The following is a 23,906-nucleotide window of genomic DNA, read 5'->3' on the forward strand; positions in this document are numbered from 1 at the left end:
TGTGTGAAAGGACAAGCTGCAACCCAAATCCCTGCCAGCTGGGAGTTCCAGCTGCTGGCACTAGTGGGCAGCAGAGAGCTGCTCCTCTCCCATCGCCAGCTCAAGGATGGGGCTCCCTGGAGTCAGGAGCAGGGGAAAGGGATTGGGGCCCTGAGAACCCAGGAAAGCTAGGGTGTAAGGGGGAGGGGTGAAAAGTGGGGGATGGGGCGGGGACAACAAACCTGCAGAAAGCGCTGCAGCCTGGAGGAAGGATGGGACAGGGGCTGACACAACCCAAGACAAGGCAGGTCCAATTCAGACACTTCTCTGGACCCGCCTCGGGGAAGCGGTTACACCGGGAAAGGACCTGAGTGGACCCAAGTAATGACAGAGGTGGCGGCAGGGCAGGACATCTACAACCCAGACACACTTATTAAGGAGCACCCAGAAAACAAAGGAGAAGGAAACTCTCCATCTGTTTCCCAGAGTGAAGGCGAACGTGTAGGGCTGCCCCCAGCCGAGCTGCCCTCTGAAGTCCTGCAATGTGGATTTCAGGGCAAAGCTGAATCCGTGTCCCTGCCTGTCAGCAGGATGTAAACAGACATTGTGCAAACCAGCGTCTTCAAACAAGAGAGGGGAGAAGAGCTGGGCTGCAGCTTCTTCCTCACGCTTCTCGTGCATCCAGCGGCGACAGGCCTGTGTTACCCCCTTCTGCGCCCCAAATCTGGGACTGTCTTCCCTATGCAGATGACCTCATTGTGTTACCCACTGAGCACGGCACCTCCTGCTGGAGATGAGCTGCAGCACATGGGCCCCAGGAAACAACCTGGAAAAGAACAGCAACCGGTCAAGCCCCCAAACAAACAAACAAAAATCAAACGACCCTTCACCAGGAGCAGAGCTAGGCTCCAGTGTGACTCTGCATCCCTCTGCTTCACAGCTTCAGAGTGGCTGTGAGAACAGTCCAAGAGAAAAGCACTGTGTGTTTTCTGCACTATGACAGCAACAACCTGGGATCAGACTTTGGCGAAGGTTTATAACGTAATCCAACCCAAGATCAGACACTGCACATCTCAAGTCTCTTGAGCAGGCTATCCTGAACGGGACAAACCTGCAGTCTTGTAAACAAATGCTAGATGGACGTCAGGATTCTGCAAACCATGGGAGAACTTGGTTGAGACCCCTGGATTAACAATGTACAGTGCAAAAAAACTGGTGATGCCAACTCCAACCCAGTAGCATGAAGCACTAGAGGATCAAAAATTAATGCTAGACAAATGCATTCCCTGTTCATAAAAAAACAGTACTCCTCGGCTTTCCTAGTGCCAGCCTCCAGACCAGCAAAGCAAACAGCCCCACCCAACAAGCAAACAAAGACAGAAACCTACAGAGACAAAACAGTCACCTGGTGAAACAATCGGCCTGGAAAAAAAATCTAATCATGAGATCCAGGTTCTGTTTACAGACCTGCAAACTACCTTGCTACATGCAACCATGAAGTGAGCTGTAGCTCACGAAAGCTCATGCTCAAATAAATTGGTTAGTCTCTAAGGTGGCACAAGTCCTCCTTTTCTTTTTACCTTGCTACAGTGACAGGTTTTAGAGCAGAAGCCATGTTAGTGAAGTCTACAGAACAGAGACAGGCCCTTGTCAAACATAGAATCCCTTATCGCCAACTGGAAATAGGAGATGCAAAGCACAGTTGCGGAACTCAGACTTTAAGGCCAGACGGGACCATCAAACTCTCAAGAGGAAAGACCATAGATACAGCCAAATGTGACACAAAGCATCAGAACCAAGAGGCATTTTTTTACTCCATCGTCCAAGAGCGCAAGGAGAGGGAGATGATAGCTCTGAGGATCTAAGAGACTTTCCATTACAAAGCACGGTGGAAAAAGACCCTGTGTGGCCCTAGGAGAATGGCAAGAAACAGCCGAAACAGCGCCTCTCAGCCCATCATCCTGCCATCTATCTGGAAGGCTACGAAAGGATGCAAAGACTGCAGCATTGTTTAGTCCAATAGGAAGCCCTGGCCTGGCTTGACGTGAGCTATGTCCCAGCAGACTGTCCTTGGTGGAGCCAAGAATATAGGGAGTTTTGATTTGATTTTTGGAAGAACAAAGGGGGAGGAGAAAGGGACTGGAAGGGGAGGGGGAGGAGCAGAAAGCTGGACTGGAAGGAACGGGGGTGCTGTGCAGGAGAGCAGATTCCATTCAATCAGATTCAAAGCCCAGTTCCCCTCCGCTCTTTCCAATCCCCCACAAGCTCCCTCCAGTGCTCCCTAGTGCATGTTGGGCGTTCTCACTTTGCTCTTGTGAATAACAGAAGGGACTGGCTTGGACCTTTGTGACACTGCCAAAATGGTAGCTGGTGGCTGGCCCCTGGCCGCGCACTGGTCCCCGGGTGCTGTTCCCTTCTGCAGCTAAGAGCCTGGGTAAGGAATGCCACAGCATGAATGAGGAGCGAACCCGCTGTTTAGGGCAGCCAACAATGGACCCAGGAGTGCCAGAAGGTCCCTAAAAGTGGCAGGGGGGGCACCAGTGGCCAAACCATGGCCCCACCTCCCCACGCCATCCCTTCCCCCAAGGCCCTGCTCTCACACTGCCTCCTCCCCCCAAGACCCCACCCCCCACTTGCTCCTCTCCCGCAGCAATCGCCCACCCTTACGGATGGTGAAAAGTGGGAGGGCCATGGTCCCCTGCCCCCCCCCCCATTCCCGAGCCCCTGAATGGGCTCCATGGACCTCTGGACTCTGGAAGTCCCTCAGCTCTCATTGCTAGCAGGAGTCCGATTGGAGTTGGGAGGAGAGTTCCTCTCAGGCCCAGGGGCATGGTTAATACCCCCTGGTTTAAATGGGGCTGGTCTTTTTACCCTAACACCAACGCTGTGACATGGGGAGATGATGCTGCACCATTGTGACCCGGTTGGCGTTGGACTGAGGACTCCAAACCACGCACAGGCCAGCGCACCCTGGCTTCTGCCCAGGAAGAGCTCAGGACGGGGGAGAAGCAGGTTGAGTGCTTTATTGCAACAGAGACACTAGGCAGGGGGGCCTCAGGGCAGGAAAAGCCAGGGAAGCTGCAGATCAGGATGGGGGTGCAAAGCAATTGTGGTTCGGAGCGTTCGAAGCCAGAGGGGCTCCCCCATCCGTGATGGTGGAACCCTCTCTCAATAACACTTTCTGCAGTGGTGCTGACCAGATGTTCTTCTGACCTTCACCGGATGTTCTTCTGACCTTCACCAGATGTTCAGCTGTTCCCGGTAGCAGGAAAATGGACGGCACTGGGTGAGTTTGATAGAGTTGCTGGGGCTCAGGGTGTCCCCAGAGAGCAGTCCAGCATCCCAGGCCATCTATGGCTTTCCCGGCTAATCAGCAGGCAATGCAGCCCACAGAGGTGCTGACAGGCTGTGCTTTGCCACAGCCGGCTGGAATGCTCTTTTGATCATGGTGGTTATACAGTCTCACCCATCCTTGGCAGTGCACGAGCCCTTGCTCTGACACCCTCCTGACAAGGGGGAAAACCACAGGTGATCAAAGACGCTGCCGAGTTCTTCCAGGGCTTTCACCTCTGGCGCTCGGCCGCCTTTCCCAGACACCCGTCTCTGGATTTATAATTAAAGTTTGACCAGAATTCCTGGCACCACGCCAGCGAAAGGGGGCTGTCTCCTGTCAACTGAGAAAGCAGGCCTGTTCTTCTGCTCCCCTCCAGCTCCCCTTGTGTGTGTGATCTAGTACACACACAGACAGAGAGGAGTGGAATTCCCCCATGAGTGGGCTGTAATGTCAACCATTAAGGACAGGGAGGGGGACACACACACACACACACAGTGAGAGTGGAATTTCCCCATCACTGGGCTTCCAATTGCACATTGCAAATACATGCAAATACATTAGCCCAGCGACACAACCTCCAATAAGCGATTCCTTCCCCCCACCCCCACCCCCGTTTCCTTGGCAGACACAACGCTGGCCCCTGAACTGCAGCCAAGGATGCTCTGGAGCCTGATCTCAGGAAGCAGGAGAAGTGTCGGAGTAACACAGACGCCCCCTCCCCCAGCCCTGTCCAGCTTGCCCCTGCACTGAGCCAGGCGGCTAGCTCTGCATCAAAAGACCTGCAATTAGCCGAGCATGGGGGTCCAATGTTAATTTTGCTCTTTAGCTGCCTGGCAAGTGAAAATCCGTGGCCACAAAGTCAACGCAGGCTCTGGCCCAGAGGCAGAAAAGGAGTGGGGGGTGTGGGGAAGGGATCAGGCCCATTTTACGATTGTATGCCAGGCTGGCAGATGAGCCCTGAGGGCATCTCTCTGCAGCCTGTGTATTGGAGGGGGTGGTTCTCTGGGTCCAGCCCTATCAGCTCCCCTCAGGAGCCAGCGATGGTTAGAGGGAGCTGATCAGTCAGCTAGGCTCAATGTCCCTCCAGACTTTGCTTTCTCTTTTCCTTCTGTTTCCAAGTGATCAACCAGGCCGGGGTTTATGATGCAGCAAGGGAGAGGCCGTCCCTGTGTGCGCTGTCCAGAACTGGGTTTGCTGCACATCTGCAATGGGCTGCTCCTTCAGGTTTATTAGGTCTTTCTGGCTGCTTAGCAGGGGCAAGGCGGTGGGCCATGGTGCCAGGCTGCTGGAATTCAGACACTCAGAAGGTTGCTGCCAGAAAGGAGCGGGAGATGTAGGATCACATATCCAGGGACGGGGGTACATAGAAGCAAATCCTGTGGCTGTTGCCGTGAGCTTCCTCAAAAACAGTGCCAGCCACATCTTCCATCCCCACAGCGGTGCCCGGGGACTCCCCGGGCTGCAGGCATCCTCACAGCAGCACCCTGACACTGCGGGCAGGGACCCCCAGTCCTGTGAGCTTCCTCACAGCGGTGCCCTCTGTACGCTCTCTCCATACACTGCTGTAAAGGGCTCGCTTCGGAACAGAATGTGACACGTGAACAGGTTGTGTTTAAAGTCGATTTAGCAAACGTGCTTTAACAAGCACAGTTCTAAACAGGACGGGGCACCTAGCACTTAATAAGGCGTTAGCTGGGGTGGTCCACCCTAGGGTTAACTGCACCCAGCTCACAGGTCTTGACTGGCCTCCCTGCTCCTCATCCCGCTCCATCCACATGGAATTCCTCTGCCAGAATTTTGCTCCGCTTCTTCAGCCCAGTGGAGTGAGGAACAATGGCCCAGACGTGGCCTTGTCCCTGCTCAATCCCCATTTCCAAGCTATTGACACCCGACTGGGGGGGATGAGGAAACTTTCCAACCTCCTGAATGGCTACCATGGAAACCACAGGAGAGGCTGGAACATACCCATGGGAACAGCTGTCTTCACACCCCCCCACTCCCATTTCACACAGATTGGAGGGGGCGATGCCTGGAGAATGAAATGATTCCCTCTTTAAAGGAGAGAAAAAAGATCTGGGGCTGTAATGGGAAGTTGGGGGCTACACTGTTCAGCATTCAGCCCCTTAGGGATGGGCTGGGGGAGATGCGACCCACTAGGGCTCCTGGAAGATGGGAGGGAGAATCCCCAGGCATGGCACCAGGACAGCAGAGGGGAGGCTGCCCGGCTTGGAGAGGTCAGCACCAGCACTAGGAAATAACTAACGGGCCAGGCGTGCGGGGCAAAAACACCACCCTGTGTGCATGGTGTGCCGGCCACAGGCCTCTGTGGGGAGGTGCCATGAACGTATTGGACCACACACTCTAGGGACAGGCCTGGGGAGAAGGGCTGGGGTCTCTCACCAACGGTCCCTGATTCACGGTGGCCCTTCATCTCAGGGTGACCCTGCCTCCCAACCAGTCTGTGCTTTGGCTTCCCCCAGGGATAATTGCTCCCCTGGAGTCCTGCTTCTCTGAAGACCCCATAGTGACTGGGTTCCTACTCTCCGGTTGGGACCCGCTAGCATGAGACTGGCAAGGACCCTGCCAACTCTCCAGGATTTCTGGCCTTGGGAAGGACAGGGACAGCCCAGCCCCCAGTGTCTATACCTCCACACCACCCTCATCACTGCCCTGAGCAGTGCTCCCAAGAGCCCCTCAAACTCCAAGGGCCATAGACACCCCCAAAATACTGACAGTCAGGACAAGGTCACCAAGAAAGCCACCGAGCTTGAAATGTTCCCCCGTCACCCCACTCTGAGGGGAGGTGGGTGGGTGAGGGGGATTCCAGCCCCATGAGCAATTATCCCACCCTATTGGCTGGATTCCTGCTCAGTGTAGCTTGGGAAATGGCAGAGGAATCTCCACAAACCCACAGGCCCTCCAAGGAAAGGAACCGGAACCGTATGAGACGGTTTTGTGCACGATGCAGGGGAATCGCAGGGACTTCCCAGATCCGCCATCCGTAACAGGTGCCAACAGGTGTCCTCCAGGTGAGGACAAAAAGAGGTTTGTACCAGGAGGAAGGAGGCAGGAAAGCAGCAAGAAACAGATTCCCTCCTGTTAGCACCAGTTAGAGCATCAGCTCAGACGCTTCCATCATAAGGCAATGGTTGCTAAAGGAGGATGCTGAAAACCTCCTTTCAGTAGGACACAGATCTCCCGCCAGCCTAGGTCAGGCCCCCCACGACTCCATCCACAGAACCTGGGTTCGGTGCGCACTTCATGGAGGGAGCTGGTGACCCCCTGCCCCACGTCGCACCAATGTCACTGATCCACATGAACCGGGGCAGCCGGCACCCCCTCACTTGCAGAGGTGTCCACAAGCCAAAGGTGACATCGGCCCCATTGCTAAAAGTATCAAGAGAAGCTGGTGCTGCAAGGAGCCGCCCCAGGGGAAGAGGGGAACTCCAAGGATGCCGAAACAGCGTCCGATCCAAAGTCCACCTGGGGGTGGCTATGACACCGTTTCACTGCTGGCCCCTGGCAGAAAGCGCCAGCAGCGGAGTGGTCTAGAGGGGGGCACTGAGGCGCTGGTGGGGGGCTTGGAGAGCCAGGCTCCCGTCAGTCTCACACTAGGGAGCTGAGCCCCCAGAGGAGGAAATCCAGTTGGCGTGGGTTCCTCAGAGAATGGTATTGACGCACTGTGGTGAAGTGCTTTGAGATCCTCGGATGGAAGGCACTCGACCTTAGGGGTGTGGCATTGGTCATTCTGAAGCCGCCCTGGCTCTTGGAGGTCGGAAAGTGGCACCTAGCAAGGACTGCGGCAGCAAGGCTGTGGCCCCTCAGCACAGGTTCCTGAATTCAAGGAGCCCGTCAGTTTCCTCAGTAGAGCCAGGCTGAGCAAGGGGCTAACTTGAACCCTGTACCACGGTCCCCTAAACTGCAGAGCACCGACAGTTCTCTCAGCCCTTCCAAGGTTCAAACCACCGGGGTGGGAGCCAGGCTTCAGTCCCGCAGGGCAGACAAGTTTTAATGGCACAATCTCATGGCTCAGACGGATGAGCGGAATTGACTGACGAGCCCGCGGACTGCCCTGGGAGAAGAGGAACGCCAGGCCTCAGCATCTCTCAGTAAAGGCTTGATGCTCTGTCCATCCAGGTATCCATCCCGATGCAGAAGTGCTGGAAACCTGAAGAGCTGAATGCCTTCTCCCTTCCCCGTGACTCAGTCTAGAGAGGGCCTCCTGCCCGTAGCCCCAGCTCCTCAGTGTCCCTCCCTCCCCCTTCCCAGGGCTTCTACCTGCAACCAGAATGAGCAACTGTGCCAGGATGGCAGCTTCCCTGGTATGGTGGCTGACCCTGCACCCTGGCCAGTCCTGCCCATCCTTGCACAATCCTCCCTGAGTCTATTTATCGCCAGGGAATGGAAACTGTCAGGGAGGTGGAAATCAGATAGACTCTAGTCACCCATCCCCCCGACCCCTAGACAGTGTAAAGCAGCCCCTGAACCAGCTGCTGCGAGGTTCTTTGGCAGACAGAGCTTTGTGCCGGCTCCACTGGAGAAGACAGATTGCCTGGCCAACAACAGCCCCCTGCCACTGGCCTTTCCGCAGGCCCTGCCCGGCGAGCGTGCTGGTTAATCTGAATGTTTTGACGTCCTCTCTGGTGTGAAGCGCAGCCCAGGGGCTTCCACTCCAGCTCAGCTCCGCATTATCTCTCAATAAACTGTCTCAGCTAAGCAAACGGGGGCTAAGCCACTAATTCCTGCTCTGTCTTTTCTCCCCAGCCAACCTACATGGTTCCCATCACCATGCGCCTCCCCCAAGACATTCACATCCACACACACACCTGCGCCCCCCTTCAACAGGCCCTGCTATTACCATCCCCTGACCCGGGAAAGCCCTTGATCCCAGCAGTCACTGTCGCTCCCGGTTAATTTTCTTTTGTTTCAATGAGTCGGGACATGGGCAGATGGAGGCGGCGGCCAGCTCGGGGCAGATGAGGCCATTTGGCAGCAGGAGGCACCCAGGTCTCAGTGCTCACTCCAGGCCCATCCACCAGGACACAAGCTTCAAGCAAAAGGGGATCAAATACCCACCCCAAACATATCAGCCCCTTTTGGGGCTGCCCCTGGTAGAGGAAGGGCTGCAGCTAGCCATTGGCCAGGGAGTCCAGGAATCTGCCAGACCTGCCAGTGGAATCTTAGAACTTAAGAACGGCCAGACGGGGTCAGACCAAAGGTCCATCTAGCCCCGTCTCCTCTCTTCTGACAGTGGCCAAGGCCAGGTGCTTCAGAGGGCATGAACAGAACAAGTGATCCCATGGGTCTCCATGGGACCTGTGTTCCTAATGACAGGGCTGAACTGAACCAGGAGCTGGCCCCACACCAGACTTGTTTTATCCTCAGTGGGGTTTATTGCTGGTCATTGTAGCAGAAACACCCAGCTAATGTGCTAAACCCACTATCCCGAGTCACCTCCCGCTCCTCCCCAGAGGACTCAACTGCCCTCTACCAAAACCTCCAGCCTCCCCCAGGACAGCTTCTGTGGTGCAATCAAGCCTCGTCCGCACTCCAATCTACAGCACGGTGTGAACTGGTGGGGCAGGGGCAGCGTAAAATACATGAAACTTAACACCCAGCCAAACAGCATAGGGGCTGCTGGACGTGGTGCCTTGGTCGGTCCTATCCTGAGTCAGTAAACAAACTCGGATTTCAAAATTCACCTGCAGCTGTGGCAGATTCCCTGTGCGCTGCCAGCTCCTGGGACCTGGCCATAGACTCTGGGGTCAAATTGCCACTGAAAATGCAAAGCCTTGCCTGTGGAAGTGTCTCCTCTGGGTAGCCAGGTCCCCTCTCCGGGTCCCCTTTGGCTCGTTCTCAGGAGCTATCCGCTCTGATGTGAACCACAAGGCCAGTGTCAAAGCATCCAGGAGGAGGGAGAATGAAGCCAGCTCCACCTGACCTGACCCCCATTGGACCAGGAGATGCATCCACGGGCCAAAACCAAGCTCCCTCTAAGTCTACATGCCAGCATCGTTCCACAAACGATAGTCCCATGGTCCCGCAGCCCTTAGGTAACTATGGATGTGAGTCACAAAGCAGAGAGATGAGCTCGTGATACCCTAGCCCGCTCCTTTCCCAGCACAGCTCACACCTTTGGAGAACAGCAGCTCTCTCTCTCTCTAATTAGGCAGCCATAGGCATCTCCCTCATGGGATAAATCAGACACCTGGCTCCAACCTGGTGTCGTTCACTTGATCCCCTCTCAGGCACGTTTCAGTGGATTCCCTGCCTCTAGCCTCCACCCCGAACCAGCCCTACCTCTGACAACCAGAAGGCCCCGGGAGGCAGTCCAGAGTAAGCGGACCCGAGGCCTGAGGAGAGCGGTGTTCGTGGACAGAGCTCGGTGGTCAGTAACAATGCTTGCACTTATGTCCAATCTGCGCTAGAAAGGCTTTGCCGGTAGAGAGGTCTTGGAGACGCAGTTCATGCCAGCATACGCTGCTCTCGCTTAAACCGGTGCCCTGAACACAAAAGCCACAGGGTGAAAATAAGGACTTTGGTGCCAATATCACTTCAGCCGTACAAGAGCTTTTCCCAGTATAAAGATGTAAAATCTCACCCCTGTAGCCAACACTGTGACACCAGCAAAAGTCTTAAGCGCAGGCCAGGCCTGATATGGCAGCCTCCACCTCCGCAGCTCAGAGCACTTGATAAACCAGTGGCAGAGCATTTCTTCCCTATGCAGTTAAATGACATGCCCAAGATCATCCAATGAGTCTGTGGCGGAACCAGGAAAAGAGAAGCCCGACATCGCAGCGCTTACTGCTAATCCATACTGCCTCCCATAACCCACTCACCGTAATAGTCAAGGGAGGGTAAAACAAATGGGGCCCCGCTGTCAGATCCACGTGGCCCTGGAGTGCACAGGAGCCGCACGCTGGGGCTCAAGGGCAGGACTTGGCCTGTTATCTTATCTTCTCCTCTGGGCCGTACTGTTCATATTAAGCACCTTCTGCAAAGGGAAGGGCAGGGAACCCTGAAAGATTGTATCACGAGCTCTGAATTGGCTAATCGTGCCTCAGTTCAGTCACCGAGCCTCTGGTGACACATTTCCTGCCCAGGGATCCCTGAACAGGCAACTCAGCCTTGAGGATAAAGCCCAGGCTCTTCCCCCCTCCCTGCACGTAACACACCCTGCATTGTGTCAGGAGCCTGGCTCCAGGGACTTTGCACTGTCCTCAGACTCCACCCTCTGCAGGGTGGAGGGAGAGTGTGTATGTGTGTTTAAAATCCTCTCCGTCCAGAATTGCATCATGCCATCAAATGCTCCCAAGACGGTGGCTTTTCCACTCATGTTCTTTTCCTCTTTTTGTCTCACTTGCTCTGGAGGAGGAGGAGGGGAGGGATGGGCACCTACTTGCTGAAGGGTAAAAGGAAGGATCATGCTACATGCTGGCAGTATTGCCCCAGTAGGGCCCATCTCCCAGCTGAACTGCCCTTTAACACAAGCAGGGATCCCAGCATTGAGTTTCTTCACGCCAGCGCCCCATCCTCTGCCGGTGCCAGCCAGGACTCATTGGCATGCGCTCTTCACACCCCTTGCTAGGATACCGACAGCGTGAGCTTCCTCACAGCAGTGCCCTGCCAGAGCCAGCTAAAGCTGCGAGTTTCCTTACTAGCTATACCTGATGACACCAACTAGCATTGCACCCTGGTGACCCCTCTTACAGCTGGGTGTCTTGTCAATTTCAGCACTCACAACTCCAGGGCTGTGAGCTTCCCTACCACGGTGCCCCATCAGTGATAGCTCAGCTTCCCGCAAGGGCAGTGAATTCACAGGTATTATCAGCTGGGAGAGGTCAGATGCTGGTTGTCCATGGCAGCTCCTTCCAGAATCCCTGACGAAACAGGAAAGCTCAGTTCCTCAGGCCAGTTTATTTGAACAAGGATTGGATGATCAGCCCTGTGACTGAGTGCAAATAGCTGCTACCCTGTCACAAGAAGCTTCTTTCCACTGAAGTGATTGAAGCATCCTGGGGACACTCCTGTTGGCACATTCATCTTGTGACACCTGAAGATGAGCTAAATCTTGGCTTCTGTCGGTAATCCCTGGAGACAGTCCCTGCGCCTCAGACAGATAATGCGGCCTGCACTGTCAGTTTCTAAACCCACAGAGTCATTAGTCATTTGGGGCTGAGCCGGCCGGGGAAGCCTGGTTAGATTCCCACACGAGGAACTTCCTGCTGACCCCTGGGGTAAGGATCAGAACGCCATCCCTGGATTTCACACCCGGATACACATCATTCCAACAGGAAGGGCAGAAATGTCTGTTACCCATCTCTACAGAAGATGGGGGTGAGAGTTTATGCGGTGTTGCTGTAGCTGAGTTGGTCCCAGGATAGTACAGAGACAAAGGGGGTGCGGGAATATCTTCTGTTGGTGAGAGAGAGACAAGCTTTTGAGCTTACACAGAGCTCTTCCTCAGGTCTGGGAAACGAACTCAGTAGTCCCTGGTAATAAATACAAGAGTGTGTCAGTCTAACAGAAGAGGGGAAATGAACTCGTGGTAAAAGGCACAGGCCTGGGAACCAGGATACATGGGGCCTATTCCCAACTCTGCCAGATCCATTGTGTGACCTTGGAGGATGCATCGTCAAAATCACTCTGAGCCACAAGTGCCCTGTGAAAAGGGGGCTTGTGCCATTACTGCATAGAGGGCTGTGGGGGTTAATTTAAAGCAAGTACAAATGCTTTGAGATCATTTGCTGGGAGCTGCTTTGCAAGAGCGTGACTACCCAGGAGGAAAGGGAATTGCCGAGTGTCCTCCAATGGGGTGTCACTAGAATTTGACCCCTGCCTGGTGTGTTTTCAGAATGACTGCTGATGACCCCAGAGGTTGTGATGGGGGCATATGCTGCAAGCTAGGTGGAAGGGAATGGAGAAGAGAAAATGTAAGGCAGATAAACATCCTGACAATGGGATCTTTTAGGGTGTGGAACAGTCTCTCCAAGGGACAAAACTGGGACTTTTATGGCTCCTCTAATGAACAAACCAGGATCAGCTCTGACTCATGGGAAACAAGGCAGACTAGACAGGACCTAACAAATTGTCTTTTCCATGTCCTGGGTTGCAGTACAGAGCAAGCTACCTGCTCAGTCCTCTTGGGGCTGTAAGGGAAGAGGAGGGAATCTCTAGCCTGTAGAAATAACAACAAGATTTACGGAGAGGGGCTTTTCTTTCTCAGTTCAGGGATACGTGAGGGAGAATAAATCATATTGCCACAAATCAGTTCTGAATCCAATCTCTGGCTGTACTTTTAATCTTTTCCTGGGGCAGTGTGGTGTGTTATCTCTCTGATTACTATCGCTTTGATTTGCTGGGGGATAAAGCCATGGGTGCTGTGGGAGCTGGAGAGAGAGTGTGTGTGTGTGTGTGAGAGAGAGAGGGAGAGACAAAACCTTGTGGGCCTCTCTCCTTCTCAGCCCACTTCTGGAGGAAACCTGTAAATCTCCAGTTGCCTTTCCCCTGTGTTAGGATTTCCTTCCTTCCATTGAGAGAGGACCCTGAGGTTAGATCACAGATGCTGAGCTCTCAGACCCCAGGCGGTGAGAGCATGGACACTGGGATGCCAGACCAAAGAGTCACTGAATCTTGCTACTTAGATCAGCTTGTGACTGGTCAATTGATTCTCCAGTGTCAGCTCTGCAGGGAACCTGCCTGCTGGGGTGAGCTCATCCCAGTAAGGGTGGGAGATACACACGGATCCTATCTCGGGCGGACACACTCTGGGCCTGCTTTGTGTTGAAGCCGCAACTCGTGCTGACCCTGAAGTCTGAGGTGGAGGTGTCACCGGAGTGGGGAGGCAGGTCTGCTCGGGCTAGATCACCCGCAGTCTCACATCAGCTTTCACTCACCCCCGAGCCATCGCTAAGAGCCTCCTCCACCTCTCAGAGGGCCAAATTCAGCCCTGCTTAAGCCCGTGAATGTCACGGGAGTTGCATCCACTTACGCCGGGTGTGAATTTGGCCCAGAGAGCCCAGTTTTGGCACTGGATGAGGAGACATTTCAGAGATTTTTCTGCTCCTCTCCGGATCTAATCCCTGAACTACTGAACCTGTGCCCCCCCTGCCCCGCCCTTTCTACAAGGCAGCACGTGGTCTCGGTTGACTGGTAAGTGCTGTCATGACCCCTGGTGCTGTCCTGCTCCTTGACCCCTCGAGCCTGCATCATATTACTGCACTCATCACCCTTCTGTTCAGCTGCCCTGAAACAATGGGGCTCGGAGCGTCTGTCACTAGGGATGCGAAGGCAGCCAGCACGAGTGAAGGCCAGGGCAGAGGAGCCATGCTGCAGGGAATCTCACTAGTGTCCTGTGTCCCAGTGGAAGAGGCTTGGGGATGTCGCAACCAATAGCCAGTGGGGGATCACGCTGTGTCTGTGGCTGAGCTGGGCCTGGCAAGGCTCTGAAATACTTGTTCTGGTGCATCTGTTGTGTTTCATGGGGTTAGGGTGACCAGGTGTCCTGATTTTATAGGGACAGTCCTGATTTTGGGGTCTTTTTCTTATATAGGCTCCTATTTCCCCCCACCGTCTGTCCCAATTTTTCACACTTGCTGTCTGATCACCCTACACGGGGTGGGTGAAGGGTGGCAGAGAATGAATTCCAGGAGAAGGGGCCTTCGTGGAGAATGCCCTGCCAGCAACTCCCTCTTTTATACTCGGGATGCTGAGCAGCATGACTGATCTCAGCTGCAGCACTATGGTCCGGAGGGAGGGTGTCCCCACATTTAGCTGGTTAAAGTCATAAGGAAAGGTCCAAGGCTGCTGAGTTGTCCTCTCAGTCCTGAGATGGATGAACATCATCCACGTGCGACCCCAGCACGTTCACCCGCGAATGGGGCACTTTGCAGGGACCCGGGAGTTAGATCCAGGGAACTAAATGGGAAGAGGGCAGGGACACAGAATTGCCAGCTAATCAAAGCCAAAATCCACAGTGGGAAATGAACGAAGGGACTTCTGTGATGCAGCAGCTCCAATGGGGAGCTCCATCACCGACCCGTGAGCGGCATGTTCCAGAGGGAGGTGCTGAGGCGCTGGTGTCCTAATGAGACAGGCCTGCCTGGGTCTCAAAGGGCCAATGGTTTTGGAGAGCCGGGGAGCTCTGGTGAGTCTCGCCGCAGAGAGTCAGGAGCGTGAAGGAATCCAGTCAGTGCGGGATCTTCAGAGAAAAATTTCAGTCTCAGCCCCTACATTTGTTTTGGAGATACGGAGCCTCTTGTTTCCTCTAATACGCAGGGCAGGCAGAGAGGCACAGGCATCTGCCATTACACAAACCCAAGACACAGCCACACCTACACAAGACCTCAGGAAGGTCTGTTCCTTTCCCAAGAACCCCAGCAAGAGATGCTGGTGCCAGCTAGTGCAAACATCACATCAGGGCTACTTTCTCAGTGCCTAAGCATTGTTTTTCTCAATTCAATCGGACCCAATAAAAAGGGCCATTAAAGTCTAGTAAATCTGTATCCACCACATGCCTTCCTAATGGTTAAACTGATTAACTGAGCAGAGAAATTACTGGCAGAGCCGAAATGACAGTCTGCAGCCAAAAAGGGGCAGGGCAGTTTCACCAGGTCCAAGCTGCTTTGCATCCAGCAAATCCTTAATCCACATTCCCAGATAGCCCAACACCTCCCGCCCAGATGGACGCCCCTTGAATTTCCAGGGGGATCCTGGAAGGTGAAAGGAGAACAATGTAGCAGAGAATCTCACATCTGACCATTAAAATAAACCCGTGGCTCACATCCTGGTGAATGCAGGTGCACGTTCAACAACAGCTGCCGTCCAGCTTTTCTAAACCATGGAAATTAAATGAAAAAAAGTATGTAAATACAGCTGAAAATTGCAAAGGCTTGTGTCAGGCCATTCGGCAGTAAAGCTCCTGCAGCAACAGTTACTGAGCCATATTATACACTCAGGAGTCAAGAGCCCACCACATACCCCAACACAGAACCGTACTCCCACACAAGAGAACTCAGTAACCCTTGCTATGGGAGACAGAACTTTTCAGCAGGCAAACCTCCTGGAGTGGGCTGGTGCAAACCTCTCAGAGCCTGAGGCCATGTGTATCCCACAAAAGTCACCCCCTGTACTTTACACACAATTATTGCCCCCTCCAGACGCCAGATGCTGGGGCAGCCTTTGCTTTGCCTTTTCCCTTCACTTTTATACTTGCAGAAATCCCACAAACAAAGGCACCAGAGCAACTTTCTTGCCCCCACTCCAGTTCCTCCTTGCCTGGGAAAATCCCTTCTTTCTTACTCACCACTTAACCACAGGATTTTGACTGTGACTCCTGAGCCCTGTCTTGGCAACGGCTTGGCTGGGCCACTCGGTTTACTGGTAATACAGTGGCAAGCAGGTCCCATCCCCCAATCCCACCTTCCATATGTCACCTCTGAAGGAAGCTGCAGTCGCAGGGAAAGGGAGTGACTCAGAGCCGGGAGGGCAAGGTCTGCCAGCACCCCTTGGCTTTAACTAGCCCTGCTGCGGGGCTGGGGAGCCAGGAGAGAGATCAGAAGAGAGTTGGCAGAGTATCCCCCAGGCCTGGTTGCCAGCAGGCCTCCCTTGGGGCAGGGTGCTGTGCCTGCCTCATGCAGAAGCATTTCTCCCTGAGACCTTTGCACTGCGAAGTGGAGTGTGCAAGTCAGCAGGTGGGGGGTGCTCCACCCCCATGTCTGAAGCCCTGCTGGGACCTTAACCTGCCTTGTTCTCCAGCAATGGCCTTGCTGCAGGAATCACTGGGTGGGAGTCTCTGGCCATCATGCAAGAGGCCAGACTAGATGATCCTTATGACCTTCAACGTCTATGAGATGAGTTTGGCAGCTCTCAGCTGGGTTCCTGCTGGGTCAGATGTCAACAACACATCACACCTGGCATTAGCAGCTCCCCTCCACAACAGTCTCCATAGAGAGGACTGAGCAGGGCCCACGGAGAATGAATCACCCCTAGTGCGAGCGTGGGACAAGCCAACCCTGCTGCTGTCTCTGCTGCAGCCAGAAGACGGCACCTTCCATAAACAAACAATGCTGGTGAAATGTTGAAGAGGACCGCTGTGAGAGAAATGGCTGGCGCTGGGAAAGCGGGGAGCCCCTGCCTGCCAACCCCAGGGGGAAATGGACAAGGGAGCCACGGCCTGGCAGCTGCCAGCACAGATCACTGTGGCAACCCATGCTCCATCCAAGGGAGGAATTGTTCTCCCGTTCTAAACAGACGTCCACACCACTGGGCAAATTTGGCCCTGGGGTAAGCGGGATAAACTCAACAGGAGCAGCACCCACTGACACCGGGGCTGAATTGGCTCCATTCAAAGCGTAAAGCTCATGGGCTCATACGCGGGGAACTCTCCCAGCGTGCCCGGTTACATTACACGCTGCGCTTCCAAGTGCTTTACAGCACGCGGGCTGAGCCCCAGACAGAGAGGGCAGAGCTGTCAGCCGGAGGTGAGGCTGTCATGCATTGCTTTTCCATGAGCTGACACTCTGTGCATAGGTGGGTGTGTCCTGCTCCAGCCAGGGAACGGAGCAGCACCCGGAATGAGCAGAGCTCGCTCATCCTTTAGGAATGACAATAACAGGACTGAGCTGAAAAGAAAAGATTAGAATCAGTGAATCAGCCATTTGTCCCTTCCCAGGGCTCGGCTCTCGACTCCCATGGGCCCTGCCCTATCCACACTCAGGTTAAGACAGAGAAAAAGACACTCAGAAAGGGTTCCCAGCATTATCACTGACCTGCTGTGTGACTGGAGCAAGTCACCTCCCTGCTCTGTGCCTCAGTTTCCCCTCCCACCTTTTGGCTGTCTTGTCTGTTTAGATAAGCTCTTCGGGGCAGGCTCTTACTGTGTGTCCATGCTGGGTCTATCTCATTTGATATCCCAAGCTCGGTTAGAGACACTAGGAGCTGCCGTAATACAAATAATAATAAGCATCAGTTTTTGTCATTCATTTTTAGATCATCTTAAAGGCAGTCATAAAGGAATTCTAGTGTATTCTAGTGGCCAGGGCACCGCATGGGGAATAAGGAACTGTGGGTTCTGTCCCTGCCTCCAATACTAACCCTCTGCGTGACCTGAGGCAAGTCATGATGACGTTCAGTGCCTCAGTTTCCCCGTCTGTAAAATGGAGCTTATGATCCTTGGCCTTCCTTGTGTGGCACTTTGCGAACTGGGAATGAGTACACTGTCTAACAAGAGTTCTAGCAGGCTCTTTCAGCCCCTCTGGTGAGCAAGGTTAGCTTGCACTGGCTTTGTTGTACTTCCTTATGTACCTAGGCAAAGAGGTCATGCTGGAGGCTCCTGTTGGGTCCAAGGAAGTCACGTATCTCTCTGGCAAGCCTGGATCCCACTAAGCAATTCCCACTTGCTAAGCCACAGTTGTTGTTACTGATCATTCTGGGCTGTGTTATTTATTGAGTGGTGACAGTGATCCGAAGAATGGCAGCCGTATAGCAAAAGCAGTGGATAAATGAACCCCCCCTTGTTTGATCCGCCTGGGACCCTTTGAGTAAAATCGCTATTGAGACAACCCCTGCTCTCCTCCTGTCTAGCTGGAACTGGAACCTCACGTGTGTCCCACTTTGGTTTTACTGGGGTTTTCTCAAACACTGGTTTTTAGCCCACGGCAGAGCAGCTTGTGCAGTCAGGCTCAGGTCTGGGACCTAGTCCGTGGTTCTCAAACCCCAAGGGGAAAGTTTGGCTCCAGATCCCATTTTACCCAGACCCTCAGTGCTCACAGGGGTTGACTAACGGGTTTTGCTTTGGACCTGGCTGGTGTCACTGCACTGCTTGGGCCACGGGACGTTAGGTCGCAGGGAGTAGGCAGAGGATTTCTGGGTTAATGGCTTCTGCTGTTTCCCTCTATTCCCCTCCCTCATTTTTCAGGCCTGACCATGATCTATTTTTCATGGGCTGCAAAAAACACAAGACAGATGCTTCAGCCCCAGCTACGCAGATCCCGGTAGCGAGGAGAAGCCAGACAGTGACAAGGTATCAGCTTTGATGCTCCGGGGCTTTTGCATCTCCTAGGAAGGAAGGATTTATGGGCTGAACACTGTGACTGGCTCGGAGCTGCAGCTGCCCTATGGGAGGAGGCATGCTTCCTATTTTAGGCTCCTGTGCTGATTCTAGGTCCACGCCGGGGCGGTTTGATTGTTGTGATGTGATTGGACCTGGCACGGCGGGCAGGAGCCGTACAGCCCCCACACACTGTAGGCTATATACGGGATGCTTGTCACCAGCCAGCTCATTGTCCCATTGGTTACCTGCCCCCGGGGGATTCTTGCATCTGTCTGCTTCCTGTTCCCGCTCTGGCTTGGCAGGAATGGACACTCCCTCCCCTGGACTCATTTGTCAGGCTGAGCACAGCCTCCCGTGCAAGTGCAATGGAGCGGACAGAGGAATGTCTGAAGTGGAGGAGATACAGGGAGCAGGCAGTGCTGAGCTAGGGCCGATGGAGATGCCCGCAGCACTCGGCCTGGCCTTGTTGATATTCTGGGCAGGCTCCACTCTAGCTGCAGAAACCATGGTTATGGGAGGCTGGGAAGCTGCATGCAGGCACGGGTCCCCTTTTGCACTTCCCTTCAGGGCACATGCTTGCTGGGTTGGGCTTGCCTGGTGAATGCTAAGACACTTTAGGTTTTAGGCTGGGTAGCTACCGACTGGGCTTATCCCTGGCTCCCCAGGTTCAATCCTCACCAATGAGTGGGGATCCTAACTCCCATCAGGCTAGAAAGAGCCTCAGACGCAAGCCAGGACTAGGGCTGAATCATGGTTTGGGGAAGGAAGGGGTAGATTCAGAGCCCCTTTTCCAGAGCCACTCCCAGCTTGTGAACACACAGCAGGGTTCCCCTCACTCCTAAGGCCAAGGTACCCGTCACAGCTCAGGGGGCAGAGTGGGGGGACACCCACCTAACTCCAATCCCGGGCCAGCCACAAGCACAAACTCAAAGGGGACGGTGCATTCTGCATGGAGCATTTGCTCTGCCCTGGGCTGGCGTTAGCTGTGGCTGGAGCCTAGCAGTCTGGTGTGCATGAGGATCCGTACGAGGGTGTGCACGCAAACACCCACCCAACGCACCTGTCTACGGCAACAGTCAGTCCTGCGGAGGGCTCCCTAATAGACGGCATCTCCACCGGGTGTAAAGACACACGGACACAGAGGGTCAAGTGGTTGATCTTTTCTGATTGCCAGGGTGCAGATCACAGCCCAGGATCGCGCTCATTAAGGTCAGCACCAGAGGCCGAATAACTCGACTTTTAGCCGGCATACACTCCGCGGCATGGTTTGCTTTGTTCAGTGACGCTTCGTTCAGAATCGTGGCCTTTCCCGAACTGGCAGCTTGATGTAGGGCCAGTGACTGAAGCAGACCAAGGCTACCTATCATTGTGATGTACGTGCCTTCCTTCCCTTTCCTCACTTCTCGTGCCTTCACGGTTCTCCCTAGTTGTGAGCGCTTCAGGGCAGGGACTCTTTTGGTGAGACACGTAGCCCATGGTGGGGGGCTTGAAAAGCCACAACCCCTTCTTGAAGCGATGAGCCTGGAGCAAAATGCAAGAGGCCCAGGTTGGGGGCAGTGGTGTTTGTTGACTGTGACTATTTCGTTTCTGAGGTTTAATTAAATTAAACAGAGGATCAAGTCAACTAGTGCCTGACTTAAAAAAGAGTCTATGTGACACTTATCTAATAGATACACACTGGGGTATCTGAGCATTAGAAAACACACTCTATGCATACTATAAAGAGCAGGTACACACAGAGGAATCCACTCTTTCCATGTGGCACTCAATCCCGGGCCATGTAAACCAGCAGGAAGCAGTGAATAAAGCATCAAGGACTGAGACAAGGATTCATTTCCTGCTAAAGTGACCTGATGCCCCATAGGCTGCTCGCTGCCTCTGGGTGAAACGGAGCCGGCCAGCTGCTCCAGCACAGGTCCTGGAGTCTGATGGCACCGCTCGCTCCTCTGACATTCCCTCTCTCTGACGCCTCGGCCTTTTTCTGGGGTTCTGAGGGAGGCACTGCAGTCCCTGGGGTGTGGAGGCTGCTGGAGTGGCGGGGGGTGGGGAAGGGAAACGGTGTACTCTTATGGCTTTGAGTAACGCATCCTACACCATCCACACCAAGCACCGGACCACTAACACAACTGGGAAGTGCCAATGGACATGAGAACGATCCCTGCTGGTCGCCATCGGTCTGTGCAGAGGAACCCCCGAGATCGCATTTCCCCTCTGGCTCAGCTGCCTGTGTCTACATGCACGGCTGACAGGAGCAGCCCACCGGGGGGCTGGGAAAGTGACCTCCTTCTCAGACCTCTCCTGGGCCCTGCCTAAGCGACGTGGTGGGGAGAATGCTGGTGGCCAGCCTATAACAACGCTTCCACAGGCGGGGCTGGCCCAATGACAGCAGAACCATGGGAAGCTGAGGAGCTCCGTGAAGTCAAGACTGGTTGCACACTCCTGCCTGAGTGATGTCTGGGTGAGCGTGAAGAGCAAACTCCCGCCCTCAGGGCACCGACATGCCACCATCCGCAGATCAGAGCGGGGTTATCTGGAGAGGGGTTTTCACAGGATAACTCCCTACCCAGCTACTCTTCCTCCATGTCCCTTGGTGCCTCTCGTAGCGAGAGGAGAGCCCAGCACCGCCTTCCGGGGCCAGGTTGTAACAGGTGACCGCCTACATTTCAAGATCATAAAAAGGACAAAGATGAAAGATGACAGACGAAGCCTATGGGACAGCACGGTACAAAATAACAAACATTAAACCCCAGAGTCCCTGTTGGTATTGCCACATCCAATCCCCTGCACAGTTACTGCTAGAAACACCCAAGCAGACAATTTGTAGTAGCTCCTTATTGGATAGTGGGGTCCCAGGACGATAGGCACCACATAGGGGACCTCCTATCACAGCAGGGGGAAGGCTGCCTATCTTCGCCCGTGGGCACCAGATGTTACCACTAGATCCTCAAGGTTACTTTAGGCTTCTCCTCCTCACCCCCCCAAAATATCTGATTCCTGAGCCACTGCCATGTGTGGCTGATCCTCACCCAATGGCCCGAACCCCCCGCAGCGTGGAAATGGCTGCCTTGTGGACAGAGTTGGGGGCAGGGGTGGAAGCGCCATCTTCCTGGAGCAGCACTTTAGGACTGTGCAGGGGGCTGGGGGAGGAGCAGCTCGCGGGATTCCCAGAAGACGCAGTGACTCCTTCCCTTTCTCCTGTGTTGGGAAATGTTGCTTCCATTTCCCTTAATAGCTTCCTTTCTGCAGTCCAGGGGCTTTCCCCACATGCCCTGCTGCGCTGCTGGAAAGGATCTGGGTCCTCTCCAGGTTGGGAGATCCCAGAGGGAGGATTTCCCCTTCGCACTCATCTCGCCCCCTCTGGATAAGGCAAGTTTGGGTAGCACCAGGCATTGCATGGACGGACCAGTCTAGGGGGGGATAGGCAGATGAAAAGAGTGTGGCACGGAGAGAGGGGGATATTTTGCTCCTATAATAACTCCCTCTGCTCTCATCTGCTCCTTGGTTCATGATTTCCAAATTCCCCTCTGACTCACACACACACATCGCTAGCACTGGTAGGGCACTGCTGGGAGGAAGCTCACTGCCAGAAGGGTGCTAACAGCAACAGGTATCTATCGAGAGATTCTGCCTGGCTCAGCGACTAAGGGAGGAGAGAAAACCTGAGGACTCGGAGGTGGGCCAGGACTGTGCAGGAACACTCAGAAACCAGAGCCATGGTTGGCAGGGAGAGACTTTGACCAGAGCACAAAGCTACCTCCCAGCTGCTGCAGAGAGGTGAAGCCCAGGAAGGTGGTGATTAAAGGGTGTGGACTGGCCAGAGGGCGCTGGTTCCTGGGTGTGAACTGAACGCGGCAGAATCCCTGGCTGTGCTCCATCTGTCGGGGCCCAAAATCTCTCTAATCCTGTAGATTAGAGACCAGATGCTAGGCATGCACAGGTTAGCTGCAGGTAACAGAATATCCTTCTGGGAGGAGGTTATGGACACCAAAGCGCAGGCAATTAAGGATAATCCTGCACCTGTGCCTAATGAGGTTATGAGTCTCACATCCCAGCGCAGCACCAGGAAAGCTGGGGGTCTGGGACAAGGCAGCTGTTGGGACGAAGCTGACGCAGGCCAAGCTGCCCCGACGGCAAGTATCACGCCAGAGATGGAGGGCGGGGAGGGGTAGATAAACCTGCCCTGCTTGTGAGTTATTCTGGCTGCCACTGTAGTCAGTGGGCGCTTTGCCCAAGTGAAGACGGCAGGATTTATCGCTGGGGCACTGCAGGGCGAGATGGGGTGACACCCCTGTTTCTGGCACAGCTTCCTCAGGGGCATCTGTGCCTGCAGTGTCTGGGAAAGAAACTAGAAAACCCCTTGTGTCATCAATTTCCCCAGAGCAAAGATACAAAAGACGTTTCCCCTTTTCCGTCTCTTTCACTATGAAATGAAACTGCTGCCCCTGGCTCGCTGATCAGTGCCCAGCCTCCAGCTCAGCAGTGGGAACGAAGGCGTCACACCGTCCTCCTCTTTGCCGGAGTCAAAGACCAGAGACCACAGTGGAAATCTCCTCCCGTGGCCTGAATGCTGCCCAGATGGGGGTGGCTGGGACCCTTCCCCTTAATGCTGGCAGCAGAGCAGTGGATGTGATGGGAAGGCATAGTGAGATGGGCCTGGCCCAAGCCCAGGATCTCAGCAGTCCCCAGCCTCGGGGGAGCTGGGATCCAAACTTTATGACTCTGGCTCAATTCTAATACTCAGCAAACTAGCCAATCGACCCTGCTGGGAGGGAGCTTGGGAGAACCATCTCCCTAATACAGTGGGGGAAGCTGAATCACAGAGAGGTTTAGAGCAACCTCTAAAGCAGCCACTGATTTTGGGTGCCCAACGGGAGGCCCTTTGGACCGCATTAAATTTCCAGAGGTGCTGAGCACTTGCACCTCCCATCCATTTCACAGGAAGCTGTGGGTGCTCTCTACTTCGGCAAACCAGGCCCTGGGTGGTGTCTTAAGCTGGGCACCCAAAATCAGCAGCCACTTTGGAAAGTGTTGGCCTAAAAAGACTTGCCCAAAGCCACAGCATCAGGCTCGTATTAGAACCTGGGAGCGTCTGGCTCAGAGGTGCTCTGGCCTCCCTCAGAGTTGCCTTCTGGATATATATGAGCAGGGAGTGCTGGTGCCAATGCCTGGATTTAGCCAGGCTATCAATCCATTCTAATGGGCCCATCACCGTGGTATCTAGCGGGGCTATAGCACTCCCAGCTTTTGCAAGGGCACTAAAGTGTCTGCATGGGCCTGGCAAAGGCAGGACTGCCAGCTGCTGCCGAGGTTCTGACTGGGCCAGTGTCCAGTATCAGAATATAAAGAACGACCACACTGGGTCTGACCAATGGTCCCTCCAGCCCAATATCCTGTCTCTGACAGAGGCTTCAGAGGGAATTAACAGAACAGGGCAATTTTGAGTGACCCATCCCATCATCCAGTGGGTTTAGGGATACCCCAACCATCTTGGCTAATAGCCATTGACAGAACTACCCTCCATGAGCTTATCTAGTTCTGTTT

General features: G+C 54.3%; 1 long non-coding RNA gene across 1 annotated transcript in view; it reads right to left on the minus strand.

Moving 5' to 3' along the window:
• Nucleotides 1-275: 275 nt before the first annotated feature.
• LOC311510159 overlaps nucleotides 276-23,906 on the minus strand; it is an 82,701-nt gene continuing 59,070 nt past the window's right edge. The window contains exon 3 of the long non-coding RNA XR_014709037.1: nucleotides 276-805. This is a non-coding gene — a long non-coding RNA (uncharacterized lncRNA). The remainder of the gene's footprint in view (nucleotides 806-23,906) is intronic.

The sequence above is a fragment of the Lepidochelys olivacea genome (genome assembly GCF_965140295.1).
Source record: "Lepidochelys olivacea isolate rLepOli2 genome assembly, chromosome: 19".
Classification (NCBI taxonomy): Eukaryota; Metazoa; Chordata; order Testudines; family Cheloniidae; genus Lepidochelys; species Lepidochelys olivacea.